Source organism: Aplidium turbinatum, chromosome 1, assembly GCF_918807975.1.
Source record: "Aplidium turbinatum chromosome 1, kaAplTurb1.1, whole genome shotgun sequence".
In the NCBI taxonomy this organism is placed as follows: Eukaryota; Metazoa; Chordata; class Ascidiacea; order Aplousobranchia; family Polyclinidae; genus Aplidium; species Aplidium turbinatum.
In genome coordinates, this window is record NC_137472.1 from 35815268 (window position 1) to 35821283 (window position 6016).

Genomic DNA, 6016 nt, shown 5'->3' on the forward strand with positions numbered 1-6016 from the left:
TTCAGATAAAAACTTTTCTGAAACAATCTTTTAAGATTTCATTTCAAGAGAAAAACAAGTCAAGGAAAAAAGAATATAAGTTTTATTTGAAAACTCATGTTTCAAAGCTGTGATAAGTCTAATAATATGATTTGTGTCCCCAAATTATTACAAGAAAGAAAAATAATAAATTAAGTCAAATTACACTGCGTTCAGATCAAACGCTAAACTCATATTACGTCACAGAAACTAGATCAGCAAATAGAGCAGTTTTTTGTATTTCCAAATGGTAATTGACATAAGAGAAAAAAAGAAGCACAAATATACGTTTCTTGAACATGTAAAAATATAATTTGTTGAGTGTAAATGCACATCCTAGTTGTTTGTAATTGGCTATGGTTTTAAGCCTTAGCTGGGATATTAACATGGCTAAATTAAAATTTGATCTATGGGAGATTTCATCATACCCAGAACCATCGTTCAAGAAGATTTAATTGTTGTTGTCATCCGAATAAACACCAACATAAATGTATCAATAAATTAGAATTTCTTTTTAATTCAATTAGCAACGGTCTATGAGTTGGTTACCCGGTAACTTGAAAAGTAGGCGTTATTTTAGAAAAACGACGACCACCGTGAGAGCAAGTTAAACTATGACAAAACAAAAAATGATGTCATTTACCATATGCTTAGCGATTCATTGACATAAAAACAATGTAATTAAAAGAAACAAGGTTGTAGAATTTTCACCAATGCCAACAAAAAGTTTTCTTTACAAGCAACAGTAGGCTGCAATAACATTGAAAAAAAGACTTTGACAAACAGGCTTCAACGTTTTGTTTGAGTCCTGTGAGCTTTTTCGAGTTCAATCAATCATTAAAAACTCCAAAATGATTTGTCGTTTACAATTTGGTTCAATAAATATGATAAGTGACTTGTATTAGAAAATAGCAACGTCAATTAAGTCACATGCTAGGCAGCCAATATCATTTCCCACGGTATGGCACCGTTAAAATTGACGTTTGATGGATGCATAAGCAGTTGAAAATACGAGCTAACGGAAAAGCAAATTTCACTCAATAAAACAAAAATGAAAACTGACCAATACGAGATGATTGATTACCGACGTTCCATATATTATCATCGTTGGTTGCCAGAAACAATTTGAAAAAAAGGGAAATGATACAGCTAGGTTTCGCAATAAGCAATGATACGAAATGATACAGCAATAAGCATTGAAAAAATAAAGAAGGGTCCGTGAAAGGGGTAAGCTGCAACTTTTGGGTTGTGAAGGAAAGTACCCTGCAAAGTTTTGCCTTGTTTTGTTGCACGATACTGTATTTATTATATTTTGATGCCGAATGGTGCGTACCTACTTTGTATTTGTTCCTGTTGCTTGATTAATGGGACTAAGGTTTGTGAAGTGATTTAATTTGCTTGTTTTGAATTCCTCTAATAAACCCTCATACAGGACTGGAATATCAATTACATTCGTAGCCTACATGTACCGATGTACAGTCGTGGCCAAAAGTTTAAGACCAAACCGCAAATTTCGAGAAAATCAGTTCTCCCTCCTATTTCTTGTCGTTTTTTCACTTATTTCTTGCTAACTGTATATAATGACAAAGTAATAAGCATTTATATTGTATTTTGCATCAAAATCTCAAATTTTAATATTTGGTGTGTCTTCCTTTCACTTTGATGACGGCCTTGATTCGTCTGGGCATAGTTTCGATTAAATTTTTGCAAAGTTTTTCAGGAATTTTACGATCCAAACTAATTTGATTACTTCAAGTAGGGAAGAATACTGGAGGGATGTTTTTCAGCAACATTATTTTTGAGAAAAGTCCAAAAGTTTTCGATAGGGTTAAGATTGGGACTGTTCCCCGGCCACTGCAGAAGAGTGATTTTCTTAGCCCTAAAAAACTCTGTTACTGTCTTTAAACGATGACATAGGGCTCCATCTTGCACCAAAATTGTACACTCGTGCACCGACATGTGCATTACTGTGCAGTTGTAGCTTCTCTTTCATTAAGTTCAAGTATTTCTGGCTGTTCATCGTGGTTCCTGGTTTTAGAAAAAAGAGGCCGGCTGTACCTTTGGTCGAAATGGCTCCCCATATCATCACACCTGGTGGATGTTTCACCGTTTGCCGTGTATACTTTTCATCAAATTGTGTACCTGAGGGTCGACGGACATTTCTTTTTCTTACACCAAACTGTTGGACACTTGATTTGTCCGAAAATGAAACTTTAAACCATTGGGCAGAAGTTCGGTCTTTGTGCTGCAATGCAAACAGGAGACCCTTCTTCTTCATCGCTAGTGTAAGCCTCGATTTTCTTGCTGGTTTTCGTGATTTCAGACCAAATTCTACAACTAAACGGCGGCTAACAGTCCTCCTGCTGACTGGAATACCAGCTTCATTCAAATCGGCCCTGATTTGTTTGGCTGAACATGTTGGAGACTTCACCACTTGCCTTTTCATGAAGATGTCAGACTAGCAGTTGTTTTTCAAGGACAACCACTGCGTTTTGCATCAACATAAGTTGCTGATTTCTTAAATTTCACAATTGCCTGATGCACAAAAGTTTTTCTAAATCTAAGCTGCTCACCAATTTGATGTTCTGTGTAACCTTCCCTGAGGAGAACAACAATTTGACATCGCTGAACCTCCAAAAGGGAGCACATTTTGCCCATTTTGGGCAGATAAGAAATACAGAAAAGTGATCTCTACTGGCTGATGTTCAATTGATATTTGCTAAATAATGACTGATTACATCAGATTTCGACCCAGAATAAAGATGGTGCAACTTAAACAATATCTGATGCAGTTTTATGGCGTAATACAAAAAACGTCATAAATCAAGCCTGGTCTTAAACTTTTGGCCACGACTGTACTTAATTTAACATTATCCCTGGAGACAGCCCAACGGTAAAACAAACCCAAGGTTATATTAGTGTTCACAAAATTGAATTCATTAGCAGTATCAGGCGTCATTCTTTATTTTCTAACAAATACTTAAAGTTGCAGGTCATTGACTAGAGTGTCTTGGTCAATGAACTTTAAAAGCAAATAATTCAAAGTTTTAATTAATAATTCGGACTTGTGTACTACTTTCATTAAGACAAACCGTAGTAACAAACTTCCTTCTAAAACGAAAGGTAAAGTTATAGGTGGTTTTTACATTTTGATTTAGTTTTTCCATATTCAAATTTTTGTTAGTTAGCCTAAGAACTAGTGTTTTCACAAAGTTATTTGTTCACAGGACAACAAAATTTCAAAAGAAAGTTAACAAACTTGGTAATACCCTAATTTATGAGTCAAAGCACTGATTTGTTTCAAGTCTTGTTTGTTCATGTTGGAGAGAAAAGCTCACCCGACAATGTGTTTGAAGTTAGTTTTATTTCTGTAGCAACAAGCATGCGATCACAATTCGTAATTGCTAACTACTGCAAGAAAAAAAAAATTACCATACCACTAGCAAAGGAGCTCAGTCGACCTGATTGCATATGGCTAAATCTCTTCAGTCAATTGGCGCTTTGGATCCTTGATACATAAATGGGGCTTATTAGCATCTGTGATGCAAAAGAACCGCAGGCCACATACTCTACTGCTTCCCGACTTTTACTTCACCAAAAGCAGTTGGTTTGTCAATAGCCTTCTAGACGACTCCACAGTATACCATCAAGTGGCTGCTCGAGGAATGCCCGGACATCTGACCCCAATGGAATGTAGTCTGCAGAAAGAACTTCTCATACAAAAGAAGACTGCATGAATGTGGACTTTTATTTCAAGTTTCTGCAATTACTAGGCTTGCCGTAGTTTATAGAATGGATTAAAAATGGCTGGTGATACAATATAGGCAAAGTAAATTTTATGCTATCAGCATAAACACAGAAATAGCGTTTGTGTATATATACCATGGACTCCTTAAGTCTAGGACTGTAATGTTGCTATCTCGGGGTTTGTAACTTGAGTCTGAAGGATTAACTTGAGTTCTGGGATGAAATGACTTCTAGAGAAGCTACAAACACAATCTTGGATGCCCTATTAGGGTTTTTGAGGATGGCGAGTTCAATAGTGTTACTTTCAAAACCATCTGTGGTAATTTTCAAGGTCAAAATGTTATATTTTAAGGTCAAATTACAGAATTGTGGTCATTTTTGCCCATTTTTGCGTCTAAATCGTAAAGCAAAACTGTTCGAAAAAAGTCTGTGACGAAATATGCCATTACATAAACATCATATGTATTTCTCAACACTATGGCTATTATTTAAAGAAGTCGATAATTAATACACAAATTGACAATACATAACAAGATGCCACCATAATAGACAATGTCTATCACTAGTTGGAAAGCTTTTCTTGCCTCCTGAGGCATCCCAAAGACTTTTATTTGTCACTTACATTGAGGACATAAGCTTTCAATAGAATGTTAGCTAAAGTAGTACAAGCAGCATTATTAGGCCTACTAGCTAAAGGTGCATCTACAAATGATGACAACTCAGCAAAATGAAACCGGCAACGCATTTCAGTCTTGTCATGCAAATTACAGCTATGATTTCAGTAAATTGTTACGTCACAAAAGCTTGGAACCGCAATGTTTTGCAAGGGCATATGAAATCACCAAAATATTTCCCAAAATAAATAAAAAGAACCTCAAAGAACTTAGCCTACGCAATGTAGAGAAAATATTTTACACAATAGATGCAGTAGGTGCACAATATTATATTTCGTCACAGACTTCTTTCAAACAGTTTTGCTTCACGATTTAGACGCAAAAATGGGCAAAAATGACCACAATTCTGTAATTTGACCTTAAAATATAATATTTTGACCTTGAAAATGACCTCAGATGGTGTTGAAAGTAACACTATTGAACTAGCCATCCTCAAAAACCGTAATATGGAATCCAAGATTGTGTTCCTAGCTTCTCTAGAAGTCATTTTAGCCAGGACTCAAGTTAATCATTCAGACTCAAGTTACAAACCCCGAGCATGGGAGGTTCCATAATATATACACATAATAACTGCAGACAGTGCACACAGTTTCGGCCTTTCGGCCTCCTCAGTGCAGTAGGTACACTAGTATGGCAATAGAGATATATACTTCCATGTGACATTTTCCCATTTGTGGTAGCCTACCTAAGTTCTAAAAATGGTGCTACTGCCAACCTTGCCAAAGTGCTATATATTTTTTAAATCCAAGCTTAGACCCGATGGTTGGACATTTAGATTGAGTGTATGGGGAGGCAAAGAAGCTAATCTTTATGTCCATTTTCAGGCATGTCTTTAAGTGTCTTGCCAAAGACACAGTCGCATGCTCTTGGGCGGTGTCAAACCGGAGCCATTTTGAGTAGCCTACCGTATCACGACTCTCACCACTCGGCTATGCAGATAGCCTAAAAATATCCTTGGATAATAATAATAAAATAAAAATGCGCATTTGAGAAAAAACGTTATGTAAAATCCGCAGAGTCTTTTTGGTACCGTATGTATTTTGTTTACATCCATTTCGAATTATTCTTGTAGAGATAAACTATTTCTGATGAAAAATCTACCCTATATCCTTTTCTTTAACGAATAATAACTTCCCCTTCCTTAAGTTTTTCTTGTAGGGTGATATAAAAACTTGTATTAAATTGTCATTGGCTTGTCTTTCTATATCAGATTAAATTTAAAATAAGCTATAAAGCACTGTGTTCCCCACGACACTTTCCTAAAATTATTTCAAAAATGCGTTCAACAAAAATTGCCTATCATTACCTTTTGTTGCCTATTTTAAAAATATCTTTATTTAACTTAAAGTAGATCACAAATATACATCCCTATTCTTCTTTTTTTTTAGTTGCCGACATTTATTATTTGACAACATTTGTGTTTTTCATTTGCAATTTCTAGAGCAAACAGAGACCTCGCAACACATTATGACGTCGTAAACCTATTACAAAAAGTTAATAAAGTGACTGATGATTTATGATTGGTCGCTTCAAAAAGTACACAAACCCATAATAAAAATCCGATTTTGAAATTTAAG